A 22419-nucleotide genomic window follows, 5' to 3' on the forward strand; every position below is an offset into this window, starting at 1 on the left:
ACGTCAGCGCTAGTGTTTCTTTTTTCATGTGGGAGTATCGCCGTTCTGTGTTCGGGAGAGGACGAGACACGAAAGCTATTGGTCTACAATGACCGTCTTTCTGCGTTTGAAAAAAAACATTGGGATTTTACGTGCGAAAACCATTTTCTGATTATGAGGCACGTCGTAGTGGAGGACTGCGGAAATTTCTACCACCTGGGGTTCTTTAACGTGCACCTAAATCTAAGTACACGGGTGTTTTCACATTTTGCCCCAATCGAAATGCGGCCGCCGTGGCCGGGATTCGATCCCGTGACCTCGTGCTCAGCAGCCCGACACCATAGCCACTGAGGAACCTCGGCGGGTGTTTGAAAAAGGACAGCTCCCAGCCCGAAAGAGTATGCGTCCGCGGAAAGTATGGTATGAAGCGTTGCATCGTACATGGCCATACACTGCGCAGAACAAATGGGCTCTTTCAGCTCGTTTAGCGCTTTTGCTTGGTCACACCCCCAGAACCATTCGCTATCTTTATGCGAAAGAGCACGCATCGGAGCGGTAGTTTGCGCCAGGTGAGGGAAAAAGCGCCCTAGATGATTGGCCATGCCGAGCAAGCGTCTCAGTTCGGTGACATTTTTCGCTGCGTTTAGATTCTTAATAGCGCTGACCTTCGCTGGATCAGGCTCAATTCCATTCTCATTAAGAATATGACCCAAAAACCGGAGTTTATTAACGCCAAACAGGCACTTTTCTTTGTTCAGAGTCACGTTTGCGCTAGCTAGGCGTGACATAACATCAGCTAAACGTTCGTCGTGATGGGCTTTCGTATTACCAAACACTAATATGTCATCCATGACGTTGACAACACCTGGCAGGCCACATGGGATTTCGCACATCCTTTTCTGGAAGTACTCCGGAGCGAACGTAATTCCGAATGGTAGTCGACTCGTAAAGCAGTACATCCCGAATGGAGTCAAGAATGTTGTTTGTTCTTCAGAGTCCCTACTTAGTCGGACTTGATGGAAGCCCGAGAAGGCGAGAAGCATCGAAAACCATCTCGCAGCCGTCAGAGAGCCTAATGCTTGATCGACCGTAGGTAGCCTAGGTTCGGTGACCTTTTTCGGTGCGTTTAGATTCTTAATAGCGCTCACGAACGACGCACTCATTTAACTTTGTGAAGTCGACGCGTACTCTCTATTCCCCCGACTGTTTCGTTACCAGGTCTATTCCTGCGCACCAGTCCGTGGGGCCGTCTGATTTTCTAAGTATTCCCATGCGCACGAGTCTCAATTTCATGCATTAGCCTTTCCATGAGCGGAATCGGCGCGCGCCGCCGAACGGTGATGGCATGTGGAATTGCGCCCAGTTGTAGCCTGATAGTGTATTCTCCTGGGATAGTGCCTAGACTACGACCCATGCGCGGAAAAAGTGTCTGATGCCGTTGCTTGTCCACAGTAAGTGAGTCGGCAAATTTAACGATGCCTCAAGCTTCTAAGGCTGGCCGCCCGAGAAGTACGTCGCGAAGAAGGCTAACGACATAGCACGTTTGTCGGGCAGTCCTCTGTTTCCACGCAATCTCTGCGACAAATTTGCCTAGAACATTGAGCTTGTTGCCGCCAACCCCCGTAGTACCTCGTCTGCGTTATCCAGGTGGGTGGGCAATCCTGGAAATGTAGAAGGTAGAACTGACACTTCTGCACCCGAATCAACTTTAGCAAGGATAGGCACAGTGTTTATCAGAAGCTGCACATAGCGCGCTTTCCCGGCCACGTCAATCGCGCCAATGATAGTTTGTCCGGTACCATGTTCGACAGCCGAGACGCGTACCTTTCTTTGCGCTGACCCAACTTTCTTGAGCCAGCCCTTCACAAGATGTACTTTGTTACCACAGTAGTGGCACTTGGAACCTTTGGCTGGCCACGTCGACCTCGGGTGAGCGTCGCCGACGCAGTAGGGGCACCGTCCACTTTGTGCTGCGGGCGTTCCTGGTGGCCCACGGCGTCCACAATGGCGCCTTGGTCCTGAAGTTCTGGCGGGCACCCGATGTGGACACCTTCCGGTCGAAGGCTCTGTTGCTGCTGTCGCTTGGTTTCCTTGAGGTGAGCCTTGTCCAGCGCCGTAGCCAATGTCAGCTGCGCACCGATCTGCAAGGCTTCGGATAGTTGCACGTCCTGGAGCCCGACGACAAACCTGCCACGGATGAGTCTCCTCTTCATATCCCCAAAGTCGCAGTGGCCTGCCAGCACGTGAAGTGCGGTTGCGAACTGATCCACCGATTCTTCTGGCTGTTGCTGGCGCCTGTGAAGGCAGGCACTTTCATAAATAATGTTCCGCTCTTTGACGAAATGACTGTCGAACTTCTGCTTGACGACATCATAACTTGTTGCTTCATCGTCGGTCAGCTCAAATGTAGCAAAGACTTCGCGGGCTTGGCGTCCCATTGTGTAAAGTAGCGTGCGTAACTGGGCCTCTACCGAACGTTCGTTGAGAGCTTTGGCGAAGCGGTAGTCATCGAAGTGGTCGATCCACGCCGGCCACTATGACGTTTTGTTAAAGGGAAGCTGAAACGATTTTCAATTTCCATGAATTGCTGGGGTTGGGAAGAACAGACCTATTAATTTACGGTTCTGAAATTTTTTCTTTGTATTGTCAATATAAGGGGCAGAAATCGCTTTCTAAATTCCCCCCGCGGACACGCCCCCGTCGCTTCCCGGAGCGCCGGGTGAGGAGGCAGCCGGAGGAGAGAACCGGCGTGAGTGACGTCATTCCCGGAGACCGTAATGGCGGACCGGCGTGCTGGCATGTGCTGGCATGTTTCCTTCCGTCCTGCGCTTTACTAAATGACGCTACGAGAGTTCTGCCGCCGCTCACGTTTGTTTTCTTTTACGATTTTCGTGAACTGGTGCTTCCTTTCTGTGCTGCGTGAGTGCCTACAGCCAAGGCGCCCAAAGTGCCCTCGTTCTGTGCAGCATTCGGCTGTACGAACACAGGCGGACGAGACGATGTGGTGTTTCACATGTTCCCGAAGGACAAGAAGCTTGTAGCGCAGTGGGTCCGTGCGCTGATGAGAGATAATTTCTTGCCGACGAAATCAACTGTGCTGTGTTCGGACCATTTTTGTGACAGTGATTATCATCGGAGCTTGACAATGATGTGGGGAATCGGTATTCCAAATAAATCGGCGCGACTGAAGGCCGGCGTTGTTCCGTGTATATTCTCCCACAAGAGAAACACCTCGCCACTTCCAAGAGCGGCCTTCGCCAAGAGGGGAAAGGGTGAGGTAAGGGTTTTTACGTGCACACGGGCAATTTTTTAAACGGATGATCACCTGAGTGTCGAACAAACGGCCTTACAGCGGCCTATGACGAAGCGAGGTGGAGGCACAGCCGTGAATATGCACATGCGTGCAAAGTGTTTGCCGTTTTCACCCTGTTTTTCCACTCCGCTTTGTCACGGAACACTGTACTACGGCTGTTTGTTCGGCGCTGTTCTGGTACGGTGAAATAACTGGCCGGGGGTACCCTTGCGCATTCAGTGATATTTGCTATTCGTCCTACCTCGCGGTGCCCGCAGGTTTAGCTGTTCAGCATTCGTGTTCAAATCCCACGACATAAGGCGTTACGGTAATATTTTCATGCTCGCGTTAGAGTGTTAAACTCGGCGTGTAAAAACATCGTTCCGTAGATTTCGCACTCGCAGCTTGCTACCAGCAGCGAAATGCCGCAAGAACGAGCGTCGGCACAGCCGCGCCCGTGGCAAGGCGGACGGGCTCAAATAATGAAGTAACGTTGTGAGGTATTGAACTTGTCAGCGTTAGACGTGGTCTAGCCCAATACAGGCATCGCTGCTGGACAAAAAATTTTTTCTTGCCTTCAACTAGCTATGCATCGCGCATGGCAAAATTATTATTTGAAAGTAAATATAATACATTACTCATTACTTTGTTATTACGCTCATTGATTTGAATTACATTACCAAATACCGCTTTCAAAAAAGTAATGTTATTGCTTTACGATTGCTTCCAAAAAGTTTTCATGCAAACAAGAAGCAAAAAGCAAAGTATATAGGGACGCCAACCTTTCTTCAAGGTAACATACACTTACTAACATTTCATGCCCTCCTCCCATGTGCCTCCTCGACACCTCACGACACTACCAACGTTCTGGCGCCGTACGCAGCTTACTGGTGCATATTTAACGCAATTAATAAATTACTTTAGCCATGAAATTACGGACACCAAATAATTCACATTACTAAATCACCAGACAACTAATCCATCACATAAATTACTGAAAAAGTATTTCAATTAGTGTAAGTAATCCAACGGTTGTCATGTTTGCTGATATGCGTGATATGCTGAAATTGATGACATCCGTGCCTTGCACTCTTTCAAGTTCTAGCAGAGCACCTTGAGAACCGAGCCCCTTATGAACCTGTTCCACTACCATCACCACCGAAGAGTTTGAAGCTGCCAGTGTGACACGGGCAGATAATGTTAAAGAGTTTGAAGTAGCCGAACGCGGCACTTATGTTCGCGATCGTGTATCGACACGCAAAAAACCACGGTACTTTAGACAAGCAGCGGCAATAGGTGCATGACATCGCGATACTGCACCCGTGTTTACAATCTAGTGAGATGCTAGTGCTTCGGCATTCTTCCAGCAGGAAGTTCCCAGTGACACTTTAGCGCGTTTTTTCTCCCGTCATTGGAACGTGCAGCTACATGAAAAGACATATGTACCAGCTAAGATTTCCAACGCGCGAGAAGGTGCACACATCGCTCTCGCTGTTGGCACACTCAACATCATCGTTGCCTCCGTTGCCGCCATCGTTCTCTGTATCGCCTGTCGGTTCGAACATGTACGGCGAAAATACAAGCTCTCCGAGACAGCGAGAACGTTCCGTAATGCTTACAACTCAGCTGTGAAGCCAGAACAAAACAGCGTGCTACGCTCTGAAACGGCGGCGCCCACCGGCGATCCCCGTGAATGACGTCAAAGTGGTCCCGACCAATCAGGGGCAACAGCGGAGTTCGCGGGATGTCCTGAAGCGCTGGTGCGCGTTTTCTTGCGGAAAACAGCCACTTGCGTTTATTTCCGCCCTTTTTAAACGAGATGTTCGTGTTCAGTGGAATCAAAACTGTAGAATGCCGCAGGGAACTCATTCTTTTTTTCGAAAAGTGTTTCAGCTTCCCATAAAAGTCCAGCGGTGGTGGCTGCTGGAGCCCAGTGCTTAAGGTTGCGGGCTCGTTTGCCATTTTCTGGAAGCGCTGCCGTCCACGGCCTCAGCGAAATAGATGACTACCGCTCACGGAAGTGGCACAGTTCGTGAATCAGTGAACTGTTTGCGCACAACATGCCCAGCAGCTAGCCGAGCCCATGATAGCAACCGAAACACCATCATTTCCTTAGGAGAGAGTGGGAGTAGATCTGTGCGTAATCAACGGCCAGACATACCTTGTCACCGTGGATTATCTTTCACGTTACCCGGAGGAAGCCATTCTTCCTTCCACAAAATCTGGAATGGTCATTCATAGACTGAAAAGTACTTTTTCTAGGCATGGAATCTCTCCGTGCGTGGTAACCAACAACGGTCCTCAGTTCCTGACAACTGAGTTTGAACAGTTCTCTGTGTCATATAGGTTTCGCCATGTCACGGTGAGTCCGAGGCACCCGCAGGGCAACGCTGAAGTAGAGCGAATGGTTCAGACGATCAAGCACCTCCTTCTAAAGTCTAAAGGCCCTTATCTTGCATTGTTGGCTGACGTGGCCACACCCAGCACTCTTGCGGTCAGTCCTGCGGAAATAGGTATGGATAGGCGACTGAGGACAAGAGTCCCAATGCTACAACGTCTTCAAAATCCGGGAAAACGCAGCCAGAAAAAAGTCGTGGCCACCGACCAGACGGTGAGGCGGTGGCAATGCCGCTACTACAACCGACGCCATCGTGCCAGACGGCTTCCCAAGCTAAAGCAGGTGACCTGGCCTGGGTGACAAACATACAATCCAAGGCTACAGTCCTGTAGTACCAGGTAACCACTAACGGCAATTACACTGACATTTCTTATGATCCATCGATCTACACACAAATTGGCAGTAGTCTCACTTGCATGGAAATATGATATAGTTATTCTTCTCGAATAATTGATAGAGCATACCATGGTTTTACTTTGACTGCATGCTTACTTATTTGAGGAAAATGAGGCGAAAATTAAGATACTTCCTCGTTATAACAGTCTTCATTTCTCAGAGGGAACAATATATTAAAGCAATTTTTTTTTTACCCAGCAGCAGTGTTCCGAATATTTCTCCTTTATGGAGAAGCTAATTTTGCCCTCTGTTGCTGCAGGGGTTTGCCTGCTTCTCTTACGTAATTTATCGCTGTTTGTTTTTCCTATAGGATATATTGCTGTTTTGGGCGTTCAGCTGTTGCTCTCCTTTATGTTTCACTACGTTGTTTCTATTTCTTTTTTTTCTTTTTCTGAATACAAGACTATTCAAACAGTTGTTTGATGTTTCCATCTCTGAGTTGTGCTTTTGTTTTTGTTCATGAGAATTACGTCTCATAATGTGCCCTCTGTGTTTTATTTCACTGGAGAGAGTTTAGCTAACACTGCGCTGTTGCTCACCTAAGAAATCACGTCTGTGTTAGGAAAGTGTTCCTTTTAAAGTGTTGCTTTTACTCTCTTATTTTATTTATCCTTTAAAATGTTTATGCTTAGCTGTTATGCAAAAATGATATTTTATATTGGTTCGTGTGTTAAGTGCTCATTGTGCCTTTCAGAAACCAAGAGATGGCTATATGTTGTATTCTTAGTGTTTACTTTATTTTCATGTTACAGCTCCAATCAGCCATTGTATTTCTCTGCAAATATTGTCTACATCATTACGTACTTGTCAAACTGTTCACATCAATAAGAGGTTTCACAATAAAATGGCTGGTGGTGACAACTTCAGTTTCCCTTCGCTTAGTAATAGTGGCACTTTGATTTGTTATCCCAAACAGTCCGAGAAGCTGCGTATGCAAATAACTACTGGCTGTATTAGCGTCTCAAGCAGTCTGGGGCAGTCTCGGACAACAAATTGAATAGGCCCAGTGCATGCATGCATGTTAAATAAAAGAAACAGCCAAAAATAGTACAATGGATGTCCTATGGACGCAAGTGTGGTTAATATGGATATCCATTAGATGTATTAAATATCTATTGGATGTTGTGTATACCTATTAGATGTAATAAATACATCTACAGGAAGTTGTGGACGTCTATTAAATGTTGCATATATCCAGTGCTCACATTCCAACAGCGTACCACTTATATGTTCCGGATGCATTTGGGATGACCCATAGTACATCCATGAAACGTTTTCTGGATAAATCTGGATATCCAATGGGCGTGCTGAATCCTCAAGGTGGACCATATTAGGCACATCTAATGGATGTACCTGGCTATCTGGGTATCATGCGCAAACGGGCATGGCTTGACCGAAAGGCTTAACAAAACGACGAGTGACGTGCTGTCGATGTAAAGGTGCAGTATTAGACGCCGGACGAGGTACTATCGTACGTCTCCTTTGCGTAGAATACTGCTACGTAAGAAAGCACATGCTTCGCACCGGTTTTCATTTTTTACGGTCGTGAAGTTGACAATATGTTATAAGCCATGTTGCCATGAGACAATTCTGACAGTCTTGATAAAGACACCGAGCGTTTTGTGCAGCGTGCCGAGGAAGCACAGCAACTGGCTCGTGTTAACATCAGGAAGCAACAGTGTATCGACGTGCGACATTACAACCTCCACCACCGAAAAGTTGACTGCCAACCCGGTGACCAAGTGCTAGTTTGGACTTCCGTCCACCGTAAAGGCCTTTCGGAAAAACTTCTTAGTCGGTACATCGGCCCTTACAAAGTGATTCGGCGTGTGATTGCCCTCAATTATGAAGTTATTCCGGATGGCGCCCAGTAAGCACGAGGCCGACAACCGCGCTCCGGGATTCGGCACGCCGTGCGGTCCAAACCATACCACACACCATAACAGTCATGGCTTTCTGACCATTTCGTTTGTCCTGGGGCACGTCTTTCTGCCCATGAACGTTTTGTTTAGTATTTAGTGGACGCTCTTCTGGGAGGAGCGGCAATGCCACGCGCTTTTACCACGCGCTTTGGCCACTTGCCCCCAGAAGAAGACGAGGACGGGCTGGCTCACGAGCTCCGCCTTGGCCTTTTGTCGGTGCTGTGCTGCCCCTTCGACGACTTGGACTTTAACGACTTCTTTAATATGTCACCTGTGTAATAAACGTGACAATATGTGTAAACTTGAGAAGATTTTGCTTGCTTCTATTTCGTTGCGTTATCTTTCTTGTCTTTTTAATTCTTTCTTTCATTTGCTTTCGTTCTCTTGTGCTGTGCCAGTTGTGACTGCCTGTTAAACGAGCAGGAATCCCGTCAAGCTTGCATGTGTCAGCCTTCTGTCCCTGTTCACGGAATTCTGAGGTTTACGTCAAAATGCTCCAAGGTAACCATATCAATATATCCTAGGCGGTCTTCTGTAATGCATCTTCGTCGCCCTTCGGTCATTGCTTGGTCGCGTGCTTGTCCCTACCTTCTATCACCCCGCTCCAGGTATGGTAAGGAAAACATTTCAGATTGAAGCTTCTTGCTTCCTCTAACTCAACCACCATTATAAGTTTTATGTTAGACAATCTTCCTTTTCATCTTTTATTTATTTAGGCGCAAATGGGCATTGGGAAACCTTGTTAAGGTCGGAAACCATCGTTTGTGTCTTTCTATTTATTTACATGTAGACGGGTATATATGAACACCTTGCAGAAAGTTTTCCACATGTCTGTAAGCCTGAGGAGTGCGCACGCTATCCGCTAGTAAGGTGTGTCGTTTAGAGGTAGTGGCGGGCGTCGCCGAGCCGATGTCCGTTGACTACACGTGCAGGGTATTTCGGACCGACAAACGCTAAAAACGGGTGCCGACCAACACTTCACTTGCAAGTAGTCACTCTTGTCACTCGCACGGTGTCGGAGAGCTCAAAAAAGGATAAAATGCAGTGACGTTTCTCTTCGTGGACGCAGGTTACGCGCAAGCGTATGGGAATTCATCATCATCATCAGCCTGGCTACGCCCACTGCAGGGCAATGGCCTCTGCCATGCTTCTCTTACTACTGCGGTCATGTTTTAATTGTGGCCATGTTGTCCCTGCGAACTTTTTAATCTCATCCACCCACACAAATTTCAGCCGCCACCTGCTATGCTTCCTTTCTCTTGGAATCCAGTCCGTAACCCTTAATGACCATCCCTTATCTTCCCTCCTCGTTACATGCCCTGCCCATGTCCATTTCCTTTTCTTAATTTCAACTAAGGTGTCATCAACTATCGTTTGTTCCCGCACTCAATCTGCTGTCTTCTTATCCTCAGTGACACTGAAGAGCTGCTTACGCAGCTGCTAGATTGCATTTTTATACAGTAAGCTTCATAGATTTCTTGGCTCAGTTGTCACGAAAACATCTTCAAGACTTTAGTGTTGCGGAAACTAGGCGCGCAATTACGATAGTGGTGACAATGGTCAGCCAAGTTGCCACCCCCCACCAATCCTTCTACCTGCTGTGTGTGTCGGATGTGCCTTCTGTTGGCCGTGTCAAGCTTGCGCTATAAGAAAATAAGATATGCCGTACCAACAAGTCCCTATTGCTATCCTCATCGACTTCATTTCTCGTTCAACGGCCTCTTTTTTGTTCACGTACTCCGGGATCCTTGCGGTATAGCGCTGTGTGTGTCAGATGTGCCTTCGGTTGTCCGTGTCAAGCTTGCGCTATAACAAAATGAGATATGCCGTACCAACAAGCCCCTTTTGCTATCCTCATGATAATGATAGTTGATAATGATGATGATGTCGACCGTTTCCTCTTGTCAATGAATGGCTCATACCCTTTAAGTAATGAGCGACAACGACACACGCACGAGCCGTGGCACGAGCGCGATCGCGTGGTTGCGCCGAGGGGTGACAACAAGCTAGTTCGCGGCTGGTTCGTGGACGACGGAAATGCCCTAGCCGTATACAGCTTCGCCCTAAAAAGTAAAGTTATCAGCTGTGCCTCCAAGCTTGATCAAACAGCTCTCCTGTTGTCTAGGTCCCATGTCACAGGCTGCCATGTAATGACCACAAAGTGCATGACGACTACTACTCGACTTCGGAAGGCGACGAATAGGGCTGAAGTGGGCGTTTTAGAAATACTTTTCTCCTGAAAGACTCGCAAGCATGAATGCCCCTTTAGGGCCATTGTCTCTGAGAAGAACACATGGCAAATTCAAGTAGGGCATTGCCTGAGGCACCATTTATCCCAGTTACCCCTGGATGACTGTTTCCTCATGCGGAGCTTTAGTGAAGTTGCGCTGACTTTAGAACATGGAACTTAGAAGGATGTGTACGCGTTTTCACTAGACGTGGAAGACTAGTATTATGAGGGAGTGCTCTGAGCCTTTAGAAAGAAGATCAAAGATTTTGGTTCAGTTAGGTTCAGTTGTGTGACCGGAGTGAATAGTGACCAGTTTCTAGAACTTTTGAACCTTCATTCCACCGTCGTAGCGAGGCGATGATGAGTGGCTGTACCACGTGTTCCTAGCAGAGTTGTAGGCGCTGTAAGACTCGGCGGTGGGCGAAACATTGCGGGGATTGGCATTAAAACGGCTCAGGTTGGTCGGCGTGCGAGGTGTGGAGGGCAGCGAGTTTCGACAGTTTCGAGCGGCATTACCAATGCGGTGACAGATGAAACATATCGGCTGGTCGTCCGCAGTTCTCCACTCAGATGAGTTGCGATAACGGGCAGAGAAGCGCCGGGGTGGAGCTAAAATAGTAGCAGGGCGTTCGTTACCTCTGGGATTGGTGACAGCACACAAAGAATGTAAACCAATGTTTTCAAGTTCTTACCGAACGATGGCTTGTACGAGAGGAACTGAAAATGTGGTAGCATCAGGGCTACGCGAACAGAAAGCTGCGGGCTCCATAGCGCCCAATTCACGTCTAACGATTCGCACCACGTCCTCTGATGGCGACGCAGCTGCTGTGCGGGCTGATCTTCACACGTCGACGTAGCGGCAGTATTGGGAATTCTGGCCAATGGTTTCAAGACGCGTCGGCTTTTGGCCTGCATCTTTTAATGACTGCATCAACTGTAGAGGAGCCTTTGCACATGAGCAGATTAAACGCGTCGTCAGCAATGCCCTTAAAGGGAAGCTGAAGAGTCTGTCGAATTCAATAAGACGCTCATATACGGATGCGGGAACCTTATAAACCATGTAGGTAAAATTTTTTTTTTCAATTAGGAGCGACATAATCGTCATTTGAAATTGCGCTGTAGCTCCGCCCCCCGTCGAATGCCGCGCGCTGCTGCTGACGCTGACGATGCGAGTGGAGACCGCAAACCGCGGTGTTGTGACGTCAACTCTAGTGTTTCGTTCCTTCGCAGCGTCCGCGACCGTGCCTGACCGCGCTTGTTTCTGCGTGCGTGCCATCGTAATCTGCTTCGATCGACCCTGCATTCCTTTGTTGGTGCGTCTGCGTGTATGTAGAGTGGTAGTCAACGTACGTGGTAGTCAACGTGAGTGGTAGTCAACGTGGTAGTCAACAGATGAAGGATGAAGGTACACGTACTGCATGAACCGGGAAGCTTTTCACGCGTTTAAACCGTCTTTGTAGATTGCCGACAGCTTTGGACGGCGCACAAATGCCGACGATCGCATCCCCGCTTACGTTCCACGAGGAGGCATGCAGGAACACAACACTACAGTTGTTTGACCGGAAACGAGCTCACTAGATCGGCGCAAGATCGGCGAGATCACTAGATCGCTTTGCAAAAAACATACTCACCAAAGAGCATTTCCAACACAAGGAGATCCCAAGACTTTGCTTTCGTTCGCGTCGAAAGCACTGCTCGCACTAGCATCGTTTGCTTCTTCGAGAGGCTGGCTCTTCGCAGTCGGCTCGTACATGTAGGGAGTAACGCCGAACTCCTCAAAAAAACGCAGTCTCTCCAAATTTTCCATTACCGTCTCAGAAAAACAGCATCAAACTACCTGGCGCCGTGCTTCATGTGTAGCGGCAGCGGTCGGTTACTAGAGTTGACGTCACGAGGCGCCCGACCAATCACAGGCGGAAACGAGACGCGCGAGCTGGGCGTGTCCGCTGCTGCACTTTTCGTCGCAATAAAATATATTTGCGCTGTCTTTTGCTCAAGTTCGCTACGATATTCGAATTCGGAGGGTTGAAAACCATTATGTACAGATCTTCACTCATTTTTCTGGAAAACGTTTCAGCTTCCCTTTAAGCACGTGCCCGACCTTCTCGGCTTCTGTCATGTCGCGATCGGCCTTACGACAAAGTGCCAGCACGTCCTGGATGTACGAGGCATAGGACTCCGTAGGGGATTGGGCACGGGAGGACAGTTCCTACTTTGCGGCAATTTTCCGGCCGGCTGGTTTGCCAAACAAATCTGTCAATTTCTCGTTGCATTGGTTTCTCCTCTTCATCGTTTTCGTACCATTCGTACCACACCTTTGCCGTGCCTCTTAGGTAGAACAATAGGTTAGCTAGTATAAGCGTAGTGTCCCATCAATCGATTCCACTCAAGCGTTCGTACATGGCCACCTACTCTTCAACGTCGGCGCCATTGGTCCTGCAGGAAGTTCCAGGATCCTTGGCTTGTACAACGGCAACCGAAGGTGACAGCGACGTAGCATGCGACGGTGACGTAGGAGGGGGCAACGACGTTGATACTGAGTGCCCACCGTCATTCATGGTGTCGACGGTGATGCGACGCCCACTGCTGAGCTCCATTTCCACCCGTGGTACCCCGCACCTGTCACCAATATGTTACGGGGATGTTGGGAGTGTAGAAGATTATATTTACAATATATATGCAAAATGAGTCCGAGTAGTCAAAATTGCTGACCACCAACAACCCGCAGCAGCCAGCGCATCGCAATCTTCTTCCTCTCTTGGTTCATCCTTCCGTAACTATATGAATAGATTCCTCTCTGACCTTGAGGCAATAACTAATTGGTGTAACGGATTGCTCATGGAAATAAACGTTAACCAACGTAAATTTATGTACGTGTCACGGATGAAATGAAATTTATTTTATATTCATACATGAACCACAGCACCATTGAGACATTATTGCCTGCGGAATTATTCAACATGTTTGCAGTACACCACATCCGCAAGAAGTGAATTCCAAGAAACAATAGTTCTTAGAAAAAGAACATTCAGAATGATCAGACGTGGAAACATAGGGTCTAAGTTTAAGTGAATAACTTTGTCCAAGGAACATAATGCGGGGCGTTCTGATGAGCATGCTTCCATACGTTTATAAAAGGAGGAGGATGAAAAGAAAGGAAGGAAAGGTAAGGAGGTCAACCGGACGTACGTGCGGTTTGCTAGCCTACACAGGGGAAGGATTGTGGTAGGTCGAATAAAATAACTTGAGTCGTAATCTGCTTAGTCGTTCAAACAAAGGATGGCGCTAAGTTCTTTTTCTTTGCCGTTACACTTACAAAGCTGCCCTATCTCCCCAGGACCCACCTTGCCGCGACGGATTGGATTTGTTTAGTGCATTAATATGTGCACCACAGAACGGATCCCACACAGGGAAAGCATACCACAAAACTAATAAAACATGTCTTTTAAACGCTGCTTCTCATATTAAGGAATTCTAGACACATTCTGTGGTCCTTCACCGCAATCCACAAGCGTAACTGAATGGACGAAATTAGAAAAAAATATTTTTTTTCCAAGTATCGGCCGAGGATCAATAAGTTTAAACGGTCTACCCCGAGAGGGTAGCCCCTTCTAACAAGATGTACGTTTAGGACGCTTAGTCGGAACATTGGTGGTACGTTGAAGCCTTGTTTCGGTCAGGAATGGGTGGTGAAGTCACACTTCACTTCAGGATCCAATTGTGTTGCACCCTGCCGGTGGAGGCAAAGTTCGGGGCATTTTTTTTACCTTGACTTCGTGCAGACCCGTGTAGACGAGTGTAGTGGTGGGCAGAGGTTATGACGCCGTGTGCTGCACTTGGCTAGCTGGGCTGTAGCCAATCACAGCAGATTGCACTTCGTCTTCAGCATCAGCAGGCCAAAGCAATTGACTTCGCAGATACCGGCTGCGTATTTCAGTGTTAGCGGCGGCAACACCCAAGGGAGCATCGCATCGAGCCTTACTCGTAGCCGCTTTCCACCACTCCTTGCAGAAGAAATGATCCTCGTCACACGCTGACATCACGGACTGACGACGCAACGGACGAGTGTAGCACTACCCATCTCACGCTACCCTGAAACTAAATGCCAACGTGCAATTTTCGTTTCATCGACAAATCTAGACAAATTGCACCTAGCTACATCGCGAATGCGCAGTGCATGAAGACCGCGCGGAGTCTAAAACAGTCCGTACCAACAATCAGTAAGATAACTTTACTTTCTCGGAAGATTACCTCATCTCCCTTTGTGACACATGGCCACGCAAGCACTTCGCTACCGCCTTTGCAGCAAATATTCCCTATTGTCCCATATCAGTGCCGACAGTATCAGACAAAATGGCCCCACGCGTTTGCAACGCCAGCATGCTTGTTTTTTCATGCCCGCTGCCTGCACTCATCGAAACCCGAGTGTAGAAAGTTTAGTTTTCACGCTTCACTACAGCTACAAAAAATTGCTTCGTGTAGGTAGGTGGAGGCAAACTTTTCTAAAGTAAGTAAAATAAATGGCGAATTTCTACGCTAATTACACTTGTGTAGCCAGTGTAGATAAAAAAATAACCCTCTTGACTTACAGAAGCACCAAATTTAAGCCGTAAGGGGATTTATTATAGTTGGCCTTGGAATGGTAATTGCAGAGCGAGTGCGTTTGCACGCCCAGGATTTTGAGAGGCAGCCGGGAGCGAGAGAGAGTGCATTTGCATGTACACGTCTTCAGTGTACATGCGTGTGTATTGGGTTTGTGTGTGTGCACGTACTTGCGTTTCAGTATTTGAAACTGCGTGCGCACATGCACGTTTATGCGTCTGCGAGCCTATGCACAGTTGTGTATGCGTGAATTTCCGTTTGAGTGCGTGTGTACATGCGTGGTCGCGTGTAAATATGCATGGAGGCGGACGTGTGTGTTATCTGTGCGTCTGTATGCATGAGAGAGAGAGGTGTATATGTGTTTATGTGTATACGTGTATGTCAGCGAGCGAGCATTTCCTTGCTTGCACCTACTCTCGGAGGCAAATGGTATATAGACTTCAAAATGTTGGGGTTTTACGTATCAAAATCCCATTCTCATTATGAGACATGGCGTATTGGGGACTTCAGAATAATTTCGACCTCCTGGGCCTCCTTACCTTGACCTAAATCTAAGAACACGGGTGTTTTCGCATTCCGCCCTCATCGAAATGCAGCCGCCGTGGCCGGGATTTGGTCCCGTGACCTCGTGGTTAGCAGCCCAACACCATAGCCACTAAGCAACCACGGCGCGGATATGGAGTTTACTAGAACCCTTATTTATATCCACAGAGAGAATAACGCATGACGCTGCCTGTATAGCATTATCGCTCTCTGAAAGCGAAACCAACGCAAAAAGAAAAAAAATCAGGAGCCATTCCGCTCTGTGAAGGTGGATGACCAGCTATGCTGCAGCACATTGCACAGGATTAGACAAAAGGACATGCATTTATTTTCATCATTTGTTAATGGTAGTGACGATAGCTTTGTGATTACGGATTTGTCCAGTTACAGCCTTAGACAGAATCTTGGCCAAAGTTGAATCTATGCACGACCGCTTTTGCTTAATTGAGTGACATGGATCGGTGTGGCACTCGAAACCAAATTCTCTTTGCACAAACTCGGTGAACCCTTTTTTGTCTTGTTTTGAAATTCCCACATTGAAGTCTCCAATGGTGACCATGAGGGCTAGGGTCATCGCGGTTAACCCATGCAAAGTGCGTGGTCATGAACTTCTCAATACCACACATGAGTGTACCTGGATATATAGAGGCAGTGGATATTACAATTCGGTCTTTCGCTTGTACGGCACATACATCCCCACGGTCGGCGGCCTTGTCCTCTTGCGAGGTAAAGTTTTATTGTTGTACATGCATTTCTTCCTCTGAATATGCCACCTGCTCGTGAGTCCATGTGCTGTTCACGAACGATTCCAGCATGCCCATCTACTTGAAACAATGCATCTTGGTTTATTTATTTTGTTTATTCTTCTTATTCTACTTCTTCTTCTTCTTCCTCTTCTTCTTCTTATTATTATTATTAATAATATTACTAGGGGCGCTGCACTTCTCACCACAGCCGCGCGACGGTCCGATGTTCCACAACCTCCGGGATTGGCCCACATGTTTGCCCACTGACACGACAAATGCATTGCGTGGCAGAGGTATGCAGCTTCGCTGTAAAAGCGCCTGTGCAGTAAAAATTGCTGCCTTGTATTTTGTCGCGATGGCATCATCACCATCGGCACGGTCCCGCGAGGAGCTGCTAAGCAGATGCTCTATGCTCGACACGCATGGCGGCTGCACGGCCGCAATTGAAATTTGTGCAGGGAAAGGGAAACCTTGCAAATTGTAATTTTGCGCTTTGATCAAGTGCTCCCATATGGGCTGCAGAAGTGAGCGTATTTTCCCTCTCCCAAATCACGAAGAAGATGAAGATGACGAAACGTGACGCGGAGCTACAAATGTTATCGACTAATATACTTTCTGGCCCTTGGCATCTATATTGTGACGTTAGCGCTTCAAAAGTTAGTGAGCGGTAGCGCATAGAAACCAGTGCGATGTATCTGCAATTTGGTGCATATATGGTGACGATCCAAGGTAGGCGCCATGTCAGCTCGCTGATTGGCTGAAGGAATAGGCCGTGGGGAGCGTCACAGGAAGAGCCGTTTTGTAAAAGGCAATTTGATTCTGCGTGGCGTTGCGCTGGGCCCCCATAGCAGATAATTTCCGCTATAATTTGTGGTGTGATGAGCCGCACGAATTATGCTAATGGGAGGCAGGCCATATGCAATGGCAGCCGAGAGGAATGTGTATCACCCCACTTTCCCCGCCGTTTGGCGCCATGAAAGTGTTTTGTTCATAACGCGTGCTACCAGTATTTCCATTGCTCTCGGGTGGTGTTGGCATTAATGAACAACACACCATTAGAAAAAGTCAGTAGTACAGAACTTCACGCTGTCTACATGGCCTCACAGCTTTCATGGCACACACATGTGCATGAAACAGCACTTGTAATTTATAGCAAAATATCTCTTCACAGGTTACGTTACATTTTCCCGTAAAGGACATTGTTAACAGTATATTATTGTTTCATACATTCACACACTACAAATGCTGTAGCTATTTACTGATTGATCTAGCAGACAAAGCTGAAACCCCTTAAAGTATATCACAGAACATAGCACTACGTGCTATTTTTGTACAAAAAACTGACACAGTTTCGTTTGCTTACGGATTACTAAACATACAACCCCTAACAGTTTCTATCAGTTACGTGTTTGACTGCTTGCTTAGAACCTTTTGTATAATGCCGTTCTATGCCCGGCAGTAACGGTAACATATCAAAAACCCACATGTTCACTACGGTCTACCTCAAGGACACAGCGCTCTGTCCTGCGCCCTTTACTCCCTCGTACTGTGCTCCGCTGGTCCCATTATTATTCTGTACCATTATGTATACGCTACACAAGTAGTTACTATAGATTACATTAATTTTATTATATTGCAGCAACACAGTGGAATACCTTACCGTATATCGTCACATCATCCATATCATATTATTTATATGAGGAACTTGTTCGCGTTCGACTACCTAACTTACAATAGTAACCATGTTAACGAAAAAAATAACGTTTTGCGCGCATTTGTAACACAGTTATACATATATACATATATATATAAGAAACAGTAAAATTCAATGAACTGATTGATTGATTGATTGATTGATTGATTGATTGATTGATTGATTGATTGATTGATTGATTGATTGATTGACGTGTGTAGCGTCACGGGGCAAAGCCAACGGCTTACCAGGTGTGCGATATCCAGGAGCGTAGCCCCTCTGGTTCGCCGAGAAGCCACCGTGTCGCGCCGGAGCAGTTCGGTCCAACCCAGAGCCACCAGCGTGACGGCGGCGCCTATCTTCAGTGTTGCGGACACTCCGCCGATCATGACCACGTTGGTCTGAAATAGCAAGAATGTGATAACCCTCTTAAAGCAAAGGTGAACAAGAGCACTCTATCAGTTCAGGGGGGTGCAGTACTGTGTCAACAATTCCTTAGTGGGCAAATAGGCTAGATTGCCAGCGGAGACCAAACGCGCCGGTCTTGAATTTCATAGCGAGACCAATACGCCTATGTAATGTGAAAAATTGAAAGCTTTTATCGTATTTCCTTGTATTTTATGTGTTCTAGCTCACAATGAGAAAGGGGACAAGGCGCAGGGGGCGCACAACCTCGGTTGCAGCCCGCTGAGTGGCCGTTGTAATGCGGTCGAAACTGGAGACCTTGGTTCCTCCGTGGCTCGTCGCCAAATGTGATAAATGTCTGCGCCGCGATCAGCTGAAGGCGCCGATAAAAAAATATCACCTACGTTTACGATACTTCCTAATGGGAAATTTGAGCGCATCTGCGAGGCCATTTGGACGCTGCAGCGACGGGAAACTTTTCTTTATATACTCTTTTTTCTTTCCCTTTGTTTTTTTTTGTTATCTTATTTGGGAGTTCCATGGCTCTGCGCTGCGGATGAAGCCCTTTTCTAGCGATGCCAACCGCGTCGCGAGGCGAGAGGCAAAAGCACGCGCACTGGCCGCGCGGCCAGTGAGTGGTTAAGGCGGTTCCTACCTTCGGGGCGTTATGAACTCGAGGCTACTGCCCGTTCGAATGAAAAGACAGCAAGCAGTACGAATGAAGGGAGAGCAAGGTGAGAAATGTTCTAGCACTTTTAGCAACTATGTTACTTTATAACAACAAAAAACACGCTAAAAGATCACACACAAGGAACAGTTAAAGAATTTAGGTGCAGCACAGTCGTCGCTTGAATGTCACTGATTAATGTGCCGAGAGGATAGATATAAGGAGAAATATAATTTTTATGTTTGAATACTATTCCGTCAAATAGCCCTCGTGTAGCGATGTGAATTGATAAGATTATTGAGGAACCAATTTTCAAACATGAAAACATGAAAACCACATTTAGGTAGGCCGACACGTTCATTTATGTGTACTTCCGCAGTAAGCCCTGTTAGAATGAAAGTTGTGCGTTTCCATTCATACGTGCTACCTTGTACGACAGGCAGCAACACCACAGAAGGCTACCACAGAAATACCAAATATTCGCGCAAGTTAAGTTCGTTCCGAATCATCAATGTAAAGACAAAAGTATAGAGAGCTTCAAGGAACGGCATAGATGAAATTCGGCCGATCCAACACACATGCTCAAGTCTATGTGAAACGAAACTTTGTTTAAGCGGCTACTCCACTGCTATAAAGCTTAATGCGTTGACTACAGTGTCAGATTGAAGTTATGGTGAATTTAAGATTTTTGAATTTCTGCCATGATTTCAACTTGTCCCAACTTGCAATGCAAGCCACTCGAATTACGTCTACTACTTCTAAAATCCTCGATTTAGTACTCTCCACTACGCCTGATCTTTTTCGTCACATATCGTACCTGCCGGGGCTAAGGGCTCACTTACTGCTTTGTTATTTCTTTGACTTGCACCGTACCTCACAAGAGTAACCAAAAAAAAAAAAATACGTATCCGCGACTATAAACACGCTGATTATGATGATACTAACCATGAGCTCTCTGCCTTTTTAGATGATTACTTGCCTAACTTTCATGATCACTCCGCGAATACTAACTGGCATTTATTCAAAGAACAAGCCTCATCGCTCATCGAGAAATAAGTTCCACTCATAGTCATTGCGTCAAACTAGTCACTGGCATGGTTCAATTAATCGTTAAAAAGTCGCTGTAATAAGAAAAAGATGTATTTCTCGCTCTGCAAAACTAAAAGGTACTCAAGAACGTTGGGCCAGTGATCAGGCCGTGGCTACCGAATGCAGAAAAAGCTCTCAAGCACGCCAAGGATTCATTTTTCCATACTAGATTACCAACTTTTCTAATTCTAAACCTGAACAGTTTTGGAGAGTAGTCAACAAAAGAGACAATTGAGCCATCACCCTTAAAGTCTCAAGTGTTCAATGAATTCAACTTGATCAATGCGCAAATGTTCTGGCCTCTGTATTTTTTCGCTTTTTCCAAAAATGTGTGTTCTGTAACCTCTACCTATCTCTGTTCTGACTTTTTACCGATGGACCCTATTGTTTTTGATATCACTGGCATAATAAGAATAATAGATAAGTTAAAAACTTCTTCATCATGTGGCATTCATAATATAAATTCGAAGGTTTTAACCAGGACTAAAGTGTACAGTGCTATAAAAAATCTCAATGCCCTTCCACTCCGTGAAGAAGGATTACCAGCGAAGCTGTGTGTGCGGGCCACTTAATCGCGCACTGCACCTCAGCCGCGGGTCGGCCCGGCATTGCACTGTCGTCGCAATCGGCCCACGTAGAGAGAGTGCTTAACGCATGCTTCACCACCGCCGCGAATCGGCCCCGCATTGCACTACCAGACATTGTTCCAGCGCACAATTGAACACGGACGAGAAGAGAACGACAACAAGAACGCCGGTTTCAGCTGAATTTTATTCATGGAAAACAGGGCTTTATGTACACAGGGGGAGGGAGGGGGGCTGCTAGTGCGAAGGACCACCCAAAAGTATTTCCTTGGTCCAGGCAACAGTCATCAGAAGTGTCAAACCAAAAGAAGAAAGGAATAAAAGCAAAAAGTGAAAAAAAGGTAAAAAAGAACCTTTCCCTCTCTTTTCTTCCCTTCTCTTTTACATCACTCAGTACAATCTTGCTCATCTCCCGCCCTACTTAGCTGATTCGACACACCCGTTTGCCCTGAGATAACCAAGTTCTTTCTTCCCGAGTACAACAGTAGGAGCACTGACACAGTAATCGTTTTCATTGGAGATACAAGATGCTTCAAAAATTTGCCGGTTTTTCTGATTGCTATATTTGCGCAACACACGTGTTCGTTCGAAAAAGGCCTTGCATACTGGCTCATGCGAGCAACTGCGAATGTGGTCGGCTAAATGACCAGCGCCGCTGAGTTAAGTAGCATTCCTGCGACGCTCTAGCAGGCGTTCATTCAGACAGCGCCCGGTTTGGCCAATATAGCATTCCTACAGGCGAGGGGAATACTATACACAACACCGACGTCACATTCAACGAGGGCTTTGGTGTGCTTTATTTTGCAGGCTGGCTTCTTCTGGGATTCGTTACTAGGCGACGCATTCGTCCCAGCTTTCCCGGTGCTGAAAACACAACACGCACCCCGCAGCTATCGCCAACCTTCTTGAAGCGGTGAGAAACCTGGTGCCAATAGGTCACTACGACAGGGCGCTTTAGCGGGCGTGCCTCTTTTTTCAGCCTGCGCCTCCCACCAACCTTTACCTCGCGAATCTGGCTCTCTACCACCGAGCCTACGATTTCTGCATGGAAGCCAGCCTTCTCCAGATGCCTTAGCTGGGCGTCGACGCTGTCACGAACTTGATGTTCGCATGCCTTCTCCAGGGCAGAGCGGATGCAGTTTTTTGCTATAGCTCTTTTTACGAGCTTGGCGTGGGCCGATTGATAATTAAGAATTTGTTTTTTCGACCGTGGCTTGTACTGCCAGCCCACGCGCGCTCCATGAAAAATAAGACACACGTCGAGGTACTGGATGCGACCATCTTGCAGCAGTTCGTGCGTGAACTTCATTCCAAAGGCGTTACTAGCAAAAATATTGAGAATGTTTCTTATGCTATAGACTCTATCCTGAGCACCAGTCGTATTCATTACCACGAGGTAATCGCCGACATATCTAAAAACTTTCTTCACGCCTGCGTTTGTAAAGGGAGGCTTGAATGCGCTTGTCAATATTGCTAAGAAAATATCGCTTAAAAGTGGTGCTAGGCAAGAGCCAATGCACACTCCGTCTTTTAGGATAAAACTGCTGTCATTAAAAGTGATAAAGGTGGATGAGAGATAAAAGCATATTAGCTTTAAAAAATTGTCAGTTGATAGGATGAGGCAGCATGAGGCAATGAGTAGAACAAATCTTCTACATTCTACAGAGGTTATGGAATATTTGTCTGGCTGTGAAAGCTCGTGTCAAAAGAGGTTTGCATTTTCTATTGATGTAGAAGATTTGTTCTACTCATTGCTTCATCCTGAGCTTTTCCGCGTGGTTAGAAGCCAGATTGAAGACATGGCACCAGTGGCCTTCCAAAACATGACTGGGTTATCAACTGACAATTTTTTAGAGCTAATATGCTTTTATCT

The 22419-nt window shown here is 47.0% G+C and overlaps 1 long non-coding RNA gene across 1 annotated transcript in view; it reads right to left on the bottom strand.

Annotated features, from left to right (window-relative positions):
* Nucleotides 1–18052: 18052 nt before the first annotated feature.
* The window catches only part of LOC140213263 (uncharacterized), a 174990-nt gene continuing 170623 nt past the window's right edge, over nt 18053–22419 (bottom strand). The window contains exon 3 of the long non-coding RNA XR_011890224.1: nt 18053–18202. This is a non-coding gene — a long non-coding RNA (uncharacterized lncRNA). The remainder of the gene's footprint in view (nt 18203–22419) is intronic.

The sequence above is a fragment of the Dermacentor andersoni genome, chromosome 9 (genome assembly GCF_023375885.2).
Source record: "Dermacentor andersoni chromosome 9, qqDerAnde1_hic_scaffold, whole genome shotgun sequence".
Lineage (NCBI taxonomy): Eukaryota > Metazoa > Arthropoda > Arachnida > Ixodida > Ixodidae > Dermacentor > Dermacentor andersoni.